This window comes from Octodon degus, unplaced genomic scaffold, assembly GCF_000260255.1.
Source record: "Octodon degus isolate 3935 unplaced genomic scaffold, OctDeg1.0 scaffold00080, whole genome shotgun sequence".
Taxonomy (NCBI): domain Eukaryota; kingdom Metazoa; phylum Chordata; class Mammalia; order Rodentia; family Octodontidae; genus Octodon; species Octodon degus.
The window spans coordinates 11,107,247-11,126,775 of record NW_004524656.1 but is presented as its reverse complement, the minus strand read 5'-3'; positions in this window follow the sequence as shown (position 1 = coordinate 11,126,775).

Genomic DNA, 19,529 nt, shown 5'->3' with positions numbered 1-19,529 from the left:
TGAACTTACCCAAGGGATAAAATAAACACATAAAATAAAAAATATAAGACAACCTAGAGTTGCATGTGTGTTGTAACTGCATTGAGTATTTTTGGAACTGAAATGTGTTTTCCTGTTTGTTTTTTTTGTTTGTTTGTTTTTTGGGTGTTTTTTTTTTGTACTAAATACAGAAAAGACTAGAGCTGAGAGTTGTGGCTACACTTGGGAGGCTGAGGCAGGAGGATCAGGACTTTGAGTCCAACCTAGGCTATATAACAAGAGCTTATCTTAAAAACAAAAAAGGAAAAAAAAAAAAAGTCTGGGCTAAAATAATTGAGTTACTTGGTCTAGGAAAAACTTGTTTCTGGAAATTGACACCGTGAATCAACTAAAACAGCTTATATGGGCTGGTGAGATGGCTCAGTGGTCTAAAGCACCTACTTAGAAAAAGCTTAGCAAAGCACAGGGACCGCGGTTCAATCCCCCAGCACCACATGCCAGCCAGCCCCGCCCCCTGGTGGGCTGAGCTGGCTACACACACACACACACAAATAAACAAATAAAATTAAAAAAAAATAAAACAGCTTACTTACCGATCTCCAGCTTCCTTGTCAATATTCACTTTCAGTCCTTTAAGTACTTGGTCCTTGGTTGGGAGCCCTTGTGTTAGAAACTCTTCTCACTACCAGCTGGTTTTGTGCTTTGCAAGACCTGTGTTACATCACGCAGACTTGGCTCTAAAGTATTAAACAGAACTTTCCTTGCTTCTCCCTGAGAGAGTGCTTGCCACAGGAGCATTCCTTTTATTGCAGTGAGTCCGTATAACTTGCTTGATTGAAAGTTTTTTCCAGTAGTTGTTTTAAGAATTGATAGAACAATTTGATCATATTTCATAAGACAGATATTTGTGCTACCTGGCAATTTCTTTGTGTGTGTGTGTGTGTGTGTGTGTGTGTGTTTAGTGCAGGATCTACAGGGTCTCACTCCACAGCTCAGACTCATAGTGATCCTCCTGTTTTCAGCCTCCCAAGTGCTGGGATTACAGGCGTGGGCCACCACTCCCAGTCTCAGTCACCATCTCAGTGTGCCTCAGGGGTGGGACTGGCACAGCACAACGGAGATTGAAACCTGGTCCCTGCATCTGCCTAAGCAGGCGCTTTAATCTGCTGAGCTATCTGGCCGGCCCATTACTTGGCAATTTCTGTAACTATGTAGAATTTTATTTTATTTTTTTTTGTGGAGCCAGGGACTGAACTGAGGCCCTCGCGCTTGCTAGGGAAGCGCTTATTCCACTGAGCCATCTCCCCAGCCCCTAGAAATTTTTAATGTGTGCATAATTTTTTAATGTGTGTGAAAACAGAAATAAAGCAACAGCCCTGACTAAGAAGTGACGCATCTAACACAGTAGTGAAGCATCCCGGTAAACTATTAGGCTGAACAGCATACAAAGACCTTCATAGGCTACACTGTTTCCTGGTGGCACTGATGGTAGGAAGGACTGCAGCTGACATTCGAAAGGGTTCTGTAATCTGACCTCATACCCGGGACTTTACCAGTCAAGGCTGCTCTTGGAAAAAAAATGTGGGGCTTAGATATATATGAAACTGTGACACTTTGTGGGTGAAAGGGCACTCTAGGGCAGCAAACTGAAAGACAGGGTGACACACAGAAAATTCATCCTGAGGAGTAAAACTATAGGGCCAGGGAGATATCTCAGAGGCACAGTGCCTACCTGGCAAGCACAAGGTCCTGAGATCCATTCTGGGTACCAAAAAAAAAAAAAAAGTGCAAATATATAGAATAAGTGTCAATGTGTAGGATCAGCACATGTGCAAGTCTACACAGTCCTTGGTCTTAGCCAGGGCCAGTTATCTTGGGGCCACACACACCCTGAGAAAGGTGTAGAACTAAAAACATCTTTTTTAGTTGGACTTGGCTATACCTGCAGACCCAGAAAAATCTGCTGTAGAAGTTCCCTCAGTAAATGAAGTAATAAAAGAGGAAGGCTTTCTCTACCTCAGCCCTTACAGGTCAGGGAGCCTGAAACATAGAGGATTATGAGCAATGGAGGATTAATATCCTTTCCTTGGCATGGGCAGAAGCCCACAGGAGGGGTGTTAAAGCAGCCGAGGCCAGAGAAGGTGGTCCCATGCACTCTCAGAAGTTAAAGTCTGGGACTTAACAAGTGACTACAATTACTTATATGAGTAATCAAAGCCTGTCATGGTTAGAGGTTTTTGCAAGGGGAACAATGTAATAATACAGGACACATTTTATAAGATTATTTTATAATCATCCAAAGAATCATATATAAAGAGTGCAGGAAATCTTTCCACACACTAGAGACTGAAGAATCTAGCTGAGGGTCTGGATCCTAATATCCTGAGTCTAGGTGAAAGCCTAGAGCCTGTAACAATGCCTCCCACAGGTCCAACAGGAAGCCTGGAGTACACAACAACATCTCATGTAGTACCACTTCACAGGTCTGCTCTAGGACAGCCCAAAGGTCAGTGGTGGCTGCTAGGAAGTCTGTGCCAGTGGGATGATGGATCTGCGCCAGCAGGCTGCAGGATCTGCACTGGAGCCTGGAAGCAACGCTCAAGGTAAGAACCAGCCCTCCCTGCAAAAGTGCCACAGCCATCCTCAGCAACAGTGAGGTCCCGAGCTTCTCCAGTGAGGAGGAAAGCTGACTTCCCATGAGAAAAGCTAATATGACAAGCTTCTCCACAAGGCTGAGCAGTGCGCCATCTTCCCCTCTGGAGCCAGGAAGTGATTGTCAAGATGAGGACTAGAGCTCCCCAAGTGAGCGACAATAAGGTTCCAAGCTCTGCCTCTGACAGGAAGAACCAAGTTCATCGGGAAAGCCAGTATGACAAGATCCTCCAGCAGAAGAGCCCAAGACAGCCAGCAGCTTCCAGCAGCTTCCAACAGCTGCAACAGCTTCTCCAGACAGCTTCCCTAACAACCTCTCAACAGCTTCTCTAGTTCTGCCTCTTAAGCTGCTGGCAACAACCCACAGCTGGGCCTCCCACACCCAGCACTATGCTGGTTCAATTCAGCTGGGTGTAACAAGTTGACCACCAGTTAACAATCCACTGCAAAGCTGAGAAAAAGAAGATTTAGGTTTGAACTTAAGAAACTTCAAGCTTGAGTGAACAGGCTGGTGGTGCTTGTAGACATTTGATTCATACCACACAAAATCAATGATTTCATGACAATTTCCTGCAGGAGTCCTGGTGAGGGGGGACAGTAGCTGTATGTACTAATGTAAGAGATGACCACAGTTGTTGCAATCTGGATCTTTTTTGCCCCTAGGATTCATACTCTATAGACTAACCATCCTGAAGCAGTGAAGACCATAAGAACTCTAAAATATAGAAGAAAGAGATTACTGGAACAGTCACAGAAAAATGTTTGTTGCAGAGGAAGGTAACTTGAGAAGGGTGGAAAAGACAGAACGTGAAGGGTTTATCAGTATCTCTGCCTGACGTTTCGCATCTGCACCTGTCTACCCTTCGCACCCACATCCCCATCGGGCTGTGCAGCTGCCTAGTCTTGAGCTTGCGGGAGGGAAGAAAGGCACGAGGCTGACTAGCTATGTTCCCTTTCACCACCTTCTGTGACTGTGACTAAGTTCCCTCGGATGGAATGTGATAGGAGTGATGCATTCCATGTCCTGCCTGATGTCTTAAAATCTGGTCAGCAGGGGTCATAAGTCTTCCTCTTCTCTTAGCTACAAGCAATGTGAGGCACCCACTCAAAATTAAACACAGAAACAAGAGGGAGGAGACAATTATTCTTGTCCTTGAATAATCATGGGGAGAAGCGCTGCTTGCTAAGTTGATCAGTTTAGGAGAGAAAGAATTGTTTTGCTTGAGTTATTGCAGCTATTGGGTCTTTGGGGTTTAACTTTCCCTAAATGAGTAGATCTCACATAACTGTTGGTAGCCAAAGAAAATAGAGGACAGAACACCACTTTATAAACTGTGAAGTGCTTTACAAATACATTATGGCGGCCACATCGTTGAATCACCAATGGAAGAAACAATTCTGAAAAAAATAAATTATCCTACCATTCGACAGAATTATCAGCCATTTTTTTTTTTTTTTTTTTGACTGTTCTGGGCATATAGGAGTAGACCCATTTTGCTGTCTGGGTATGTAGTGTGGAGGTTATGGCTACAAGATTTCAAGGGCCACATCCCCCTCGCCTGTGCTGATGCCCCGATCAATGTAAAGTAGGGATGGCTGGTATTCTTGTCCACTAGACTGTGAGTGGCAGAGGTGGATGGGACAGTGCCTGGGCCCTGCCCTTTGCTGCAGAACAAGAACCTTGACTGAGGCCCCAGGCACTTGTCAGCCCTTCCTTACATCTGAGTTTGCTCATAGACACAGCCCAAGCAATTAAATGGTCTCTGTCTCAAGAATCTCCCAGTTCCCTTCATTATAGCCCTTCACGAGGCCTCTCAACAGCCCCAAGAGAATGGAAAGCAGGTGTACTTGCCTAACTTGACAGCAAGCAGATGTTTGGGGAAGGAATTAGCCAGCCCACCAGGGCACAGGGCAACGAGACTGAGCAGAGCGTGGAAGATGCCCTGGGCCCCTGTCTCTGACCATGCTGCTGAGCCCACTCTGTCCCTAAAAAGTCCTTCTTGTCCCCAGGACGGCCAGAGTACCTGGCATTTTAATTGTCAGAGAATAGAGACTTGTTCCTTTGTTTTTTCTAGGAGTTTGTTTGTTTTTTTTTAAGATATGGAAAGCCTTGAAGAGGCGGCTTGCATGTTCCATTAATACCTAGACTGTTGCATCAGTATAGGGTGCTGTGCTCAAGGTTGAGGTTACATGAACTCTCCTCCGCAAATGACAGAAATAGAATTAGAACCCGTTTTTTTTCCCTCTCTGTCAAGCTCTGACTCGCCCTTAACATGTTACCAGGTTGCGTCCCCAGAGGGGAGGAGGCCACTGGTCAAGAACATTAATTGGGTCCTTTCCTGAAACCAGTGAGCTGTAACTTAAACTTTGGAGAAAGAGTTTTGCTTCAGGTGCTTCACTGCTCCTCTCATTCGCTTGTTTTATTGCCACTGAGTGGTGCAAATAACAAAATCTTTCCTAATGGCTCTTGCAATGGGAGGCAGCAGGAGAACAAAAGGAGGGCCTGATCCCTGATGCTGCAGAAGCCAGGCTGCTCATGCCCGCCCCTAGCTGTTCTCCTCTGAGCTTATGCCATTGCTGTTCCCTCCCAGTGAATCCATGTACAAACTCTACTCTCCGTTCATACGCAGTCCACCTACTTACAGGTTCGTACAAAAGCTCTTGCAGTCTCCAAGTGCTGCGGACTAGCTTTGAAATCTTTCTCCTCCATATTTTTTTAAGGTCTCATCAGGTTGACCAAATAGCCACTGAACTTCTGGTTGGAATACAAGTATTTGAATTCACCCAAATCAAGATATGCTTGAATCTTTACTTATGTCTTTTTTTAAAAAAAGATGAACTATGTGTTTCCAAACAGTCCAAAATTTAGCATTCACTTGAGCCACCTTACTACATTTTGTTTGATTAAGGAAGATACCAAGGTCAAAAGTTGGGACATGACAGGAACAGGACCAAGTGTGAGAACCAGCACGTGCTTTAGTCTTTAAATGACACCTTCAAAATACACAATCACTGCAAGAGTGTGTTTTCTTAAGTGACCTGTACAGGAAACCTGGAATAGTTGTAAAAATGAGGCGATTCTTTTTTTTTTTCCTTTTTTGTAATAAAGTAGCTCATAGATTTGACCTTTAAGGAGGGGGCTTTGTGTTTGAAATCACAATGTGTTTAGTATATCAATATGACCCCTAGAGTCCCTAAAATAATTTGCCAAATTATGTATTTATATGATATGAATTTGCATATATGTTTTCTATGTACATTTCTAAATAGAGACCATCTGTTTCAGGTTCTCAGAAAGGTTCTTTGCCTCAGAAAGTTTAAAGGTCCCTGAATGGGAGGAAATTGCACCAAGAAAAACCCCCTCGTGGGGTCTCGGTGCTGTGTTGATGCCTGCCCATCCTGCTCCTGCTCCCGTGGCACACTCTCCTCTCTTCCCTGCTACAGAGCCAAGGAGATGCTAACTAGAGTCTGCTCCCGCGTCTTTTCTGTGAGCATTGGAGGTGCAGTTCGCCCAGTCTCCCTGAGCTATCGGCTGATCCTTTCCTCTCAGGAAGACTTCGTTTCCAGATGCCATGGGAATAAGACAATGGGCTTCGACTGAAAGCTTGAGCACAATTCTCTTCTAGATCAGGCACTTTCCTGTGATTAAATACATTGCTGGAATTGATCCTCTCTGCAGGCCTGTGAGGTAGCTGTTCTATTACATGTTAAAGAAGAACTAAACAAATCTAAAAATGGTAACTTTGGGGCTGGTGAGATGGCTCAGTGGTCTAAAGCACCTACTTAGAACAAGCTTAGCAAAGCACAGGGACCGCGGTTCAATCCCCCAGCACCACATGCCAGCCAGCCCCGCCCCCTGGTGGGCTGAGCTGGCCACACACACATACATAAATTAAAAAAATTAAAAAAAAAAATGGTAACTTTTCCTGGTGCACACACCTGGTGTACACCAAAGGAGACCAGGAAAAGCTGTTTAGTTCAAAAGCAATACAATCAGATTTCATTTTTATTTATTTAGTCTCTTTCTCTTTCTTTCTTTCTTTTGTGCAGGGTCTTGCTCTGCAGCTCGGGCTCATAGTGACCCTCCTGTCTCAGCATCCTCAGCACTGGGATTACAGGCATGCACCATCATGACTGGTTTCAGTGGCTGGCTTGGGGGTGGAGCCAGCATGGTATGTGGTACTGGGAATCAAACCCGGGTCCTTGGGCTTGCCAGGCAGGCATTTAGACTTCTGAGCTATCTCCCTGGTCCCAGTTTGCATTTTAAAATGGTCGTTGATACCTGTGCTGGAAACATGTTAAAATGACACAAGTATTTTGATGAGAGGGAATCTATATTTTCAAAGCTACCGTGGATGACAGACAGCAGATAGAATGGTGGCTTGGACAGTGTAAAAGTTAATAGAATTAAAGTGTAGATAAGGTAGATTGCACTTGGTTCTGACCAGAGGTAGTAGAAAGAGAGGGTGTCAAAGGTGAGTCTTGGCTTTCTGGTATGTGTAACTAGATGGACAGCAGTAGTAACCAGCCAAGATGGCCTCAGTGATCCTCTTTTCCTGTCCTTCACATGGTTGTGAACTGCCCATCCTCACAGAATAGCTAGCCGATGTGATGAATAGGATATTGAGACATTGGTCATGCTTGCCTTCTTAAGGCAAGGTCAACCAGATGATACCACAGCCTCCTTTTTTGCTGTCAGACTGGCTGCTTTGGAGAAAGCTCACTGCCATATTGTGAAAATACTCAGGCAGCTCTCTGGAGCCTTGCGGAGAGATCCATGAGGAGCAGCACTGAGGTCTTCCACCAACAGTCAGTACCAGCCTGTCAACCATGGGAGTGAACCATCTGGGCAAGGGCCTTCCACTCTCATTTGAACTATCCAATGGCCAGCACTTGGACTACAACCTTGAGAGGAGCTTGGAGGCAGAAACCCTCAGCAGAGCTACTCCCACATCCCTGATTCGCATAAACTGTGAGGTACTAAATGTTTGTTTGTTTGTTAAGTCAGTAGATTTAGTAGGCACTAGGTTAGTAATTCAGTATTAGTGCCAGGTTTTTTGAAGAAGGGGTGATGAGTTGGTGTGGGTATGTTAGTTTAAGATGCTATCCAAGAGAGATTTTGTGTGAATAGTTGTACATAAAGGTCTGAATCTCAGAGAAGAGCTAGTAGAGCTTAAATCTGTGAGTCCTTAACATATAGATGGGACTTGGAATCAAGAAGAAGTGTGAAGAATATGAAAAGAAGAGAGAGGAAATGATAGCTGATATAAATATTAGCCTGGAAATGGGTGTGGGATGTCAACAAAAGGAGAATACCTCTAGGTCTTCAGACGTAGAGGGTAATAAGCTACTTGTGGACCAGGTGTGGTAAGATTACACATTTGTAATCTCAGCACTCAGGAGGTTAACATGAGAGGGTCACCATGCATTGTTTTGAAAGAAAGAAAGAATCAAAACAACAACAGTAAAATACTTGTGGGATAGTGATGTCTTCTAGACTTGAGGCTGTGTGCATTTCTAAGTGGGTCCTTGCTGAACTTCTCAGTGCACAGAGGCACGATCCAAAGACCATCCCTGGTGCTAAGTTAAAGCATAAATAGAATTGCTATATTACCATAAGAAGAATGTTTGTGGTAAATAAAGGACAAATATATAGCAAAAATTCATTTTGCAGATAAAATAATTAGAATTTACTATAATCAAGAAGTTCTGCAGCTCCTCAAACTTTTTTTTGGCTGTCTGTCTGTTCAGTATTGTTTTGTTTTGATTTTTGATACAGGGTCTTCCTGTGTAATTTAGGCTGGCCTTGAACTCACTATGTAGACAGACCAGGCTGGCCTTAAACTTGAGGCAATCCTCCTGCATCAGCCTCCCGAGCTCTGGGATCACAGGCATGTGCCATCACACCCACCACGCCCTCAAACCTTCTTTCAAGAGCCAGATGGGTTGAAAAATACCTTAGCTGGCTCTTTCATTTCTCTATATGTATTCTAGTGGCTACATTGAGTATATATTTTAAATAAAAGGCATTTATATATGGGATAATATATATTTTTAAAAATTGGAAGAAAGGATGCCTGAAATGATTTTAGATATGAGTTAGATTCTAAGAATTGAATAAGAAATACAGAAGTAGTGATCAGAAAAAAATATATAGATATTTGGAGTCACTCTTTGCTATTAGATTAACTCAGATGGAAACAGTCTAAGTGTTCAATTCCTGTGCTCAACAGAAAAAAAAAAAAAAAGAAATATGTTTTCCTCTCTGGCCACAGGCATGTGAAAAAGGATTAATTCAACTACCTGACTTTTGGAATTTAATGGATATATTTAGAGAAGAATATTAGAGGTGACTGGTCTTGATTCAAAACTGCTAAATTTTGTAAACCTGGACTATGTTTTCAAAAATTCAAGATGCATTTAGCAAAGCAAGGAAAAATAAATTCAAGCTGCTAGCTTGGCAGCTGGTCTGGATACAGTATTTTGCTCTGTTTACTCTGTCAGGAAGCCAGTTCCATTTGATTAAATTCTGAAATTAGAATGCATGCACTCTGGAAGATACCAAGCAGCTTCATGCTTTTACCCGTATGGAAAATGTGATTAAGGAAATGAACTCAATGGTTGTAGCACCAGAAGAGATCAATGCAACAGCTGTATTCAACCAGGCTCAATGGGCCAGACCTTTACTTTATTAAAACGGATGGCTTTAGCATGGAAACTGTGTCCACATCACAGAACTGCCATATTGCTCTGAACCCAGGACGAGAAAAGAGCCAAGTGAAGTGCCATCAAACGCTATGGCAGCGACGCAAGGACAGATTCATTCTCACACCATGAGGCTAAAATGAAGCCAAAAGGAGGGATAATTAAAGAATTTATATGCACAGCTTTTCTGCACTAACATATTGGGTTATTTTCAAAATTTCTGGTATGTCCTAATTTGGCGAGTGTTCTAGGATCCTCCACAAAAATCTTGAAATTCTCTGTGGATGGTGACATGTTTTGCTTTGTCTAAAATGAGCTAGTGTCTCAGTTACTTTTCTCTCATTGCTTGGACAAAATACCTGACACCCCAAATGAAGGAAGGAAAGGTTTATTTAGCTCACAGTTAGTGGAGGTTTCAGTCCATACTTGGCTGGCTCCAAGGCAGAGTGGCACATGGCAGAGGGCAGCCATTCATGGCAGCAGAAAAGAGGAAAGGGTGGGGCAGGGGCTGCAGCAGCTAGAAAGCCTCACTCCCTCCTTTATATTGTATTCAGGCTGTCTGCCCAAGGGAGGGTATAGGACTCACACCCATAATCCCAGCACTGGATCATGAAGGAATCACAGACTCTAGAAGCCTGCCCCAACGATTGCATGTGGCTTTGGGGGGACAACTAGACACAAAACACAACAACTAGGCTATGAATAATTATTTAAACATAAAATATTATCAGAGGTCAGATAACCTACAACACATCTTCTTTGTGTTTATTAACCCAGTTATCAGAAAGACGATTTTATTGGAAAATATTTAGATTGGAGCCCATGATTGCTAAGTCTTCACGTTGGCCATATTGTCTTGTTAAAAAGTTGAAAAATGAAATGAGATTGAAGTGCTGTGAGGGTACTTGTGAAAAGCAGGGGATATGAAGGAGGCGTGACTTCTGAGATGCAAAACTGGAGAACAACCTAGAAAAGACTTTCTAGAACAGGCAGAACACAAGTCAAGGGCGTTGTGTTCCAGGGACGGATTCTTGGGTTCCACATATTTAGGGTCTGTTTGTGAGGGTCTGAAAATATGATCAGATTTTCTGGAGCTATGCATTTCTAACCAAATACGCCAGAAGTTGATTCATAAAGCAGAATGCTTATGACCTTGGGACTTGGAATTCTCAGGTGAGACGAGAACAGTCTCTCTAAAGATAAGCTACCTAGACGTTTGGTGATCCAGAACCAGAGCAAAGAAAGCCACTTGATCTCACTTGTTGGTTTTATCTGGCTATATGTCCATCTCTTGAGATTAATTGTTGCTTGCATACAAGAATATACTCTTTCTTCCACAGAAAGCTTGGCAAATTCTTATCTATATGACAGCATTTTTAGAAACATCATGGGATTATCTTTTATTAATACAACTTGGGGGGCTTTTGATTTTTGTTTTGTCTTCTGATTTTATTAAAATAATTTATGTTCAAGAAATGTGTCTTATTTGTGTATATGCTCATGTAAATGATTATTACAATTGAGTATTTTAATCATCCTTTAAAAAATTGCTGTGTGTGAGGCTATGGATTCAATCCCCAATGTGATGGAAAAATCCTTCTCAATCGATCAATCCCATTTCTAAGCAATCACTGATTGACTTTTATTAATATGTCATATAATATATACAGTTTATTTTGGTTAGTATATGCTTACAATACCTAGTAGTGATGCTTGTTTTGTTTTTTTTTGTTTTGTTTTCAGTACTGGGATCAAACTCAGGACCTTGCACTTAGGCCTCTGAGCTACCTCCTGGGCCCTGTATAACATGTCTTAATAATATTTTATCCCTTTATCATCCTGCCCCTTAACTCCCTCCTCCCACTGATTAATAGACATAAATTTAACATCCAGGTTTTTCATCATATATAATAGAAATGTCTGTATAATGCAGATAAAATTTCCATTAGTAAATTTATAGAAATATTTGAATGGCTATGTCAGTTGCCATCTTAACTCAGGCAGGTCAAATATGTGAAATAAATTAGTATAAGAAAATATGTGTTAGTAGTAACAGAAAATATGTCCCAGCAAAAGGCATTCAAATTTAATTTTTAATTTTTTAAATGTATTTAGTACAGGGTCTACAGGCTCTTACTACACAAATCAGACTCCTAGTGATCCTCCTGCTTTCAGCCTCCCAAACGCTGGGATTACAGGCATGTGCCACCACACCCAATCTCAATCCCCATCTCAGCCCCCCGGGGGGTGGGGGGTGGGGTGGAGCCTGCAAGGCAGGCTAGGATTGAACCCTTGCTGCTGTGCTCAGCCCAAGCAGGTGCTTTAAGTCAGCTGAACTATCTGGCAGGCCCTTCAAACTTAATTTTTAACCATATGCTGGTAAAATTTAGCGCAGAAAATGAGCAAGTAACATAATACATATACTATAACACCATTTATTTGTTTATTTATTTATTTTTAACTTTCTGCAAGCTTTATTTTTTTATTTCTTATTTTTGGCGGAACTGGGGATTGAACTCAAGCCCTTATGCTTGCCAGGGAAGCACTTATTCCACTGAGCCATCTCCCCGGCCCTACAAAGCTTTATTCCAGCGGGGCTCAGTCTTTCTTGGCCGCTGCCTTCCTCACGGCGGCCAGCACATTGCTCAGGTCCTCATGCTTCCTCTTGGTGCGCATGTGCGTCCCCGCCCTTTTCTTGATGAAGCTGAGGGTGCATCTGTCCTTGGAGACCTTGAGCAGCTCCAAGCCACACACCTTCTGGATCACGTCCCGCACGAGCTTGGTGTGTTTGGTGAGGCATCTGCGATGGCAGCTGTGCCTCAGTTTTCTCATGTTCTTAGTCACTTGTGGCCCTGGTTGAGGCTCACGGCCAGGGAATAGTGGAGGGCCATGGCTACTGTTCTTCAATGGTTGCTCTATAATACCATTCTATTAAAGACAGGTAAAACAACTTGATATTATATTAAAAAATATACACAGGGTAACATTTATGTTTTAAAACATCACAGAAACAGGTGGCTCTGTGGCACAATCGATAGCACATTGGACTTCTATTTGGCTTTATTATATCAAGCTGTGACATAAAAAATATCAGGGAGATAGAAACTGACTCCCAATACAGGGGAAATCCTGTTGCTTCCCTGTCACTGATGGCCTACTCCAATCCAGCTGCTCCTGTCAGGCTGGCTTGGAGAGAATCAGCAACGTCACTAACTTTCCAAGGAACAGGTGCCATACTCACAGCCACAAATGTCACCACTCACACTCATTGATCTGTCCCCATCACAGTTCTGCCCCTGTAAGAATTGCAGAACTGAACAGAGCTGCCTTCAATCCCATGCCTGGCCAGTGGAGCTCCACTGCAGAGAAAATATGGATGTGGCAGGAGCGATACAGAATGCAGGAGGTGGTTGAGCTCAGGCCTCTGCCCTAAATATTCCTGCATGTTTGTGTGCTGTGAACAAGGACTCTGGCAGTTAATGGTGTCATCAGGACCTGCCTGTTCTGCAGCTGGACCAGGACCAGGTGTTTCTGGAGAAAATTATATGATTTCCAAAAAGGGGAATCAATTCCCTCAAGTGCAAACTGGCCTGTACCTTTCCTGCCTGAGCCAGAAGCCTCGCCTTTGAACTTAAACAGACAGGAATGTGGAGGAAAAGATGCACAAACCACAGCAGCCAGAGAAAGGAGGATCCAGAGAGATACCCTTCGGGCTGTGCCCCTGTGGTCCCTCCCCAGTCTGGTCACGCCCCTATCCATGAAGTCAGTGGCTGGACTGGAATCCGCTGGAGGGTACAATGCTCCACCACCCTATCCCCTTCCACTCAAGGGGTTTTGCGACTCTCAGATCCTGTCTGTAACTGCCAGGATGGAAAATGCTGTGGTGGTTTCTCAGAAAAGAATTAGCTGGTGCTGCAGTGATTCCTTTTCTGAGGTGTACCCCAAAGCACTGGACACAAGGGCTCAAAGAAGTGCGGACACCAGGAGCCTAGCAACCTTCTTCACAGTAGCCAGGGTGGAAGCACTGAGAGCCTGTGGAAGAACAGAATGCTGTGTACAAGACTGCTACTCAGCCTTAAGAGGAAAGGAATTCCAATCTACGCTACAGCGTGGACGGACTTGGAGAACTTATGCTAAGTGAAATAAGGACAAATATCTTATGGTTCCTCTTCTGAGATTCCTAGAGTACACATAGGAAAATAGAACTTGCCGGAAGGGGAAAGACACAAGAGCCCCTCTGGGATGGATGCCGAGTTTCAGTTTTGGGTTACGAGAATGTCTAGGGATGGATAGTGGTCTTAGCTATCCAGTGACATGAATGTACTTAATGAAACCATGCTGTACACTTAAAATGGAGCTACTTGGGAGGCTGAGGCAGGATTTTAAATTAGAGGTAACTGAGCTGGACCCTGTCTTAAAAGCTAAAGAAATTGTTGGGGATGTATCTCACTGTGGAGGCATGAGTTCAGTCCTCAATACCAAGCAACAACAAATAAGTAAATTTGATGTTAGGTATACTTCACACTGCAATAAGCATTTTAAAATCACAAACACAAAAAAAATAAAACATCACAGAAATGTGAAAAACACCAGATTTAGGACAGTGCTTCTGTTGTAGGAAAATTGAGGCAGTTATCAAGGTGAGTTCAACAGCACACAGTATTTTATTTGAGTGGTAAGTGCATGGGTATTGGTTGTGTTTTTCTTATCTGTTTGCATGTATCAAATATTGTATAATGCATCTTTTTAAGAAAAAAATGTTAAAAAGAAAGCTCTATGCTAGCTTTGGCTACAGCTACCCCAGCACAATAAGTAATACTGCGTAGTCACAAAGCGAGTAAGCTCTGAGGCCAGGCCGCCTGAGCAAACTTAAATCCCTGCTCCACCACTAAACAGTTTTGTGCCCTTGGGTAGTTTAGCAGAGAATTACTAACATTCTTTGCAAACTAAGGCCCAAAGTCTAAGCACAGCCCTCTGCCAGCTTTTTGTACAGCCAGCCTTTCAACTAAGAACTTTGTACATACTTAAGTAGTTAGAATTGTCCTCAACAACTGTTATGAAACAAGATGACTTTGGAAATTAGCTGTTGCTCTGAATTTTATATTTTTCTAACATAAAACTAAAACAGCACTTACATATCCAGCTTCTATGGTGGCAAAAGCATTTCAACAGCAGCTAACATTGTTTGAATCCCAAGCAATCTTAAACTGCTTTATACATTCCCTGTCTTTAAAAATGCAAACACAAAGCAAAATCACCATACCTTCACATACTTATGTGCAGTACATGTATAGTTTCCTAGCTTAAGCTAGAGTTCTAATAGTATTTTCTGTAAGTGCAAAGAAAATTTTCATGTTTTAAAAGTCACTCAACTGTGTAGTTGAGGAACTGTGTAGTTGAGGAACTGTGTAGTTGAGGAAGTTAAAGCTTCTTCCTGAGCTTCAGTTGGAAGCTGTTAATCTGCAATGTAATGACATGATAGAAGGCAAATATCAAGAGAAGACTTAATAGAATTATATAAATGCCTTCCATGCAATGAATATTCTCAACCAGAACCATATGTTCATGGATTCATATCAGTATTTGGCAGCATCTCTCTAAATGAAAACCATTTCAAAGATGAAGTAGGTAAAATCTCATTAATATCCAGCATTACAGACAAACCTTTGCTATTGACTTTGATAAGGAATACAGCTTTGAGTTCTAGTTAAATGAAATGTTATCCCCCCCCTAAGAATTCCATCCTCTTAATATTACCAAAAATTCTGCTCAATTGTTCTTAATAGTTTCAATTTTGTCAGAAAAAATGCTGTAGAAACTTGTTTTTTTTGTTATGTTAAGTACCTACATAGTCCTGATTTTTCCTCTTGAATCACAAAGTCTAAAATACCATCAGGGAGATAGCTCAGTGGCATAAGTGCCTGCCTAGCAAGTGCAAAGTCCCGAGTTGGAGCCCTGGTACCCCACCATCACCATAAAATACTTCTTGGGTCTTTACTGAAAAATTCTGTTACCTTGGTCACAGGATAATTGTAAGGCTTAATAGGTAGGTTAAAAGTATAGATAGGTTAATTGCAAATTATTAAGTAAAGTTTCTTTTTATTATTTTGGTATGTTTATTTGCCCAGGCAATTGGATCATTTTAGACCAAAGAAACTATGTAGTTCCTGTCCTGGCCTTCCTGGAATATTCCATTTAAATTTTTTTGATTCCAAGGAAAGATAACCTTTCTGTAAACTTCATTCAATCACTGAACAAACAATCATTAAATATTTAGCCTGTGGACACTTCACAGTTATAAACAAAGATAATTTAGACATATTGCCTACCATTAGAAAATTTCAGTGCATTATGAGAAATAAGATATGGATTCTATACTTTTATCCCTGGAGCTAAGTATGAAACTAGCTAGTTTCAAATACTTTAACACAGAGTGAAGGGGAAAGTATCAAGAAAAAGAAAATCCAAGCTACTGTTATATAGAGGATAACTGGTTGTTAAGTAGATGAAATATCAAATGGTCACCACAATTTCCCAGCCCTGTGAACAGTCAATTTCTGGGTTAACCTGCTTTAAAGTAGGAATTTTGTTTTCTTTTTTTGTTGTTGTTCAGTGTAAAAAGCCCTGAATGATCTAAATGGCTAAGTTTGACTGGCAAAAAAAAGGAGGACAAGCTCTTTAGTTGAGGACTAGGGTAGGCATAGGCATGAAGCTGAAAAGAGCAGCAGCTATCTAGGAGAATTCTGGGTAATTCTGACCGCATACCGTGGTCAAATGATGAAAAGGCTTAACTGTCTGTTTATGGAATGTGCAGTTTATCAGAGTTACACTGCTGCAGTGACTTAGGTCTTTGGGAAGGTGAATGTAATTATTTTCTTTTCTGATTTAGAATTACAGTGGTACCTTGGTTCATGAACTTAATTTGTTCTATACTTTGGAAAAGATGGCCACCATCATGTTTGTCACCCCATGCAGAGTTTGCAAACAAAGACAAAATTCTGCCAAATGGCTTGTTTGTGAACTAAACTGTTTGCAAACAAAAGTGTTAATTATCCAAGTTACCAGTACATTTTTTATTTCTGTTTTTTTTTTTTTTTTTTTTTTTTGGCAGAACTGGGGATTGAACTCAGGCCCTTGAGCTTGCCAGGCAAGCACTTATTCTACTAAGCTATCTCCGACCCCTTTGTATCTTTCTTTCTTTCTTTTTCTTTTCTTTTTTGGTACCAGGGATTGAACTCAGGACCCTGCAAAGATTTTTTTTTTTTTGGGGGGGGGGCCTCAGGCTGCCTGAAAGGCAGGTCTGGTAAAGCAGGTGGAGTTGGGGATCGAACCGCAGTATCCTGCTCCTGTCTTTGCATGAGCAGGCACTTCAACAACTGAGCTAAAGAAGGACCTCCCCCCGCCCCATATCTTTCTGAGGCAAGGTTTCACTATGCAGTGTAGCCTGGTCTTGAGTTCACTTTGTAGTCCAGGTTGGCCTCCAACACAGTGATCCTCCTATCTCAGCCTCCTGAGTGCTGGGATTACAGGTATGTACTGCTCTCCTGGCCATCACTGCACCTTTTAAAAGTAGAGCTGCCTCCAGATATTCTAGGAAATAAGGAGCTAAGCAAACCATGCCTTTCTTTTTTTAAAAAAAGAAAATCACATCATTAGCCTACTTGAGAAGTACATGCATCTACCTGTACACCTCAGGTGTGTCTCTATAGGCTTTTGTGAACAAAGATGCCAGCATCAATATGCAGTGTCTAGGGAATCCACAGCTGTGTGCTTGCCTATCTTCCTCACTGATCTGAGACATTGATGGGTATTATGTAAACACAGAGTTGAACTTGGTGAAACTGTGGGCTTCTAGTAACATTCTAGAAACTTACTAAAATCATCCAATTCTAATATCTGAAAAATTGGGTAGTATTTTAAAAGCAGCATTTATGGTTATATTTCTGTAGAAAATAGCCTTTTCAAGAAGAAACTATATTTTGAAGATACAGATAAAGTAACTTGTAAAACACTGGTTAAGATTGCTGTTTTCTAAACAATCTATTGGAAACTTTAACATGCTATTATACTTTATGACTATGTGTGTGGAGGACTACCTGAGCAGCTGTTCTTGAAAGAAGAGATTGTCTCCATTTTGGCTGAGCACCAGACCCCCAAAACATTGCATACTATCTCAACGGCATAATGCAAATTACTTTCTCTGCATATGGCAGAGGTGAGTGTAGGCCCCCCCAAAACATTACATACTATCTCAACAGCATAATGCAAATTAATTTCTCTGCATATGGCAGAGGTGAGTGTAGGCCCCCCACCTAGCTCAGCTCACAGTACTCACCTACTTCCCACAATTCTCAAGTCATTCCTCCTCAAGCCACTCCTCCACTGAATAAAACCCGGCTGTGGCCCTGGGTCAGCCTCTTTGTTCCAGAAAGCCATCTTCATGGTTGAACTTAGGGTCCTTTGGCTCCCCAATAATTATAAAATCATAAATATGTGTTAGTGTCTTTACTTTCACTGTGGGTTGCACTGGGAATGGTAGATTGGAATTAACTTGATGGGATTCTAGTAACATATCTTGGGACCGGGGAGATAGCTCAGTAGAATAAGCACTTGCCTGCCAATAACATACCTTTGGGATTACAAATATTGACTTCTCAGACCAAGATGAAAACCTGGAGGGGACTACATAAGTGAACATGACATGTATCATTTGTTAAATTTGTTGTTGCATATCATTGGAGTGTCTGTAAAAACAGCTGTGTGAGCCAGTTGTGATGGTGCACACTTATAATCCCAGCACTCCAGAGGCAGAGCAAGGAGGATCCCTTTGAGTTCAAGGCCAGCATGGGCTGCAAAGTAAGTTCAAAGCCAGGTTGAATTGCATAGGGAAACTGTCTCAAAGCACAACATGACACAATACAACACAACACAAAGCACAGCTATGTGATCAGAGATGTGCTTTTGAATCACTGGCCTGGAGGCTGTTTGTATTTAGGAAAAAGGTACAAAGGAAAAAAAAAAAGTCCAGGTCAATACAAGTCAGGTGATAAAGACAATTATAGGAATGTACTATAACTACATGGTAAAGAGGACTTTGCAATAGAATGGACATAGCCAATGTGGTGGTGAGTCATAGGTATTCAAACTTATACACTTAAGAAAATGGGCAACTTGTCATAGACATTTGTAATACCAAAGAGGCATCTTAGTAGGATCTGGATAAATTCAGTGAAGGAATTAAGGACAATTTTGCTGGACAGACAAACCTGATTTATCTTTTATTCTGCTTTCTTCTGAAATTTTCCTTCTTTCCCTCTTCAAAGATATCCCTCTTGCCTTTTCTTCCGGGTACGGTGTCTAGAGGCTTTCTCAATGGTTCAGTGCCTGATGTACTGTCATAGGCTTTCCTACAACACACCTCTAACAAAAGTAGGTTGTCCCCAGGGAATAGCATTGTTTACTTCTATACCAAGAAGGTTGGGAAGGTCCCCAAATCTGCATGTGGTGTGTGCCCAGGAGACTTCGAGGGGTTCGAGATGTGCGGCCTAAAGTTCTTATGAGATTGTCTAAAATGAAGAAGCACGTCCGCAGGGCTTACGGGGGCTCCATGTGTGCCGAGTGTGTCCGCAACAAGATCAAGCACGCTTTCCTTATTGAAGAGCAAATAATCGTGGTGAAAGTGTTGAAGACACAAGCACAGAATCAGAAAGCTAAATAAAACATGAAACTGTTGCAGTAATAAAAGATGGAAAGGCTAAAAAAAAAAAAAGATATCCCTTTTGAAGTTGTATTATTACCAAATCTGGCTACTAAGGGAAAGTCCATTAGTCTTTTTTTCTGTATCCTTGTTTCAGTTACTCTTCTCTTGTTGCTGGAACAAAATACCCGCCACCCAAAATGAAGGAAGGACAGATTTTCAGTGGAGGTTTCAGTCCATACTCAGCTGGCTCCAAGGCAGAATGGCACATGACACAGAATCACCTATCATGGTGGTGACAAAGAGCAAGAGCAAAAGGGAGTAGTAGCGGCAACAACAGAGAGCAAGTCTCCCTTATGGTGCATTCAAGCTATCTGCCCCAGCTGGGTGTAGCACTCACACCCATAATCCCAGCAGCATTTACACCCATAATCCCAGCAACATGGCACACACATAATCCCAGCACTGAATCAGGAATTAATCACAAATTCTAGAA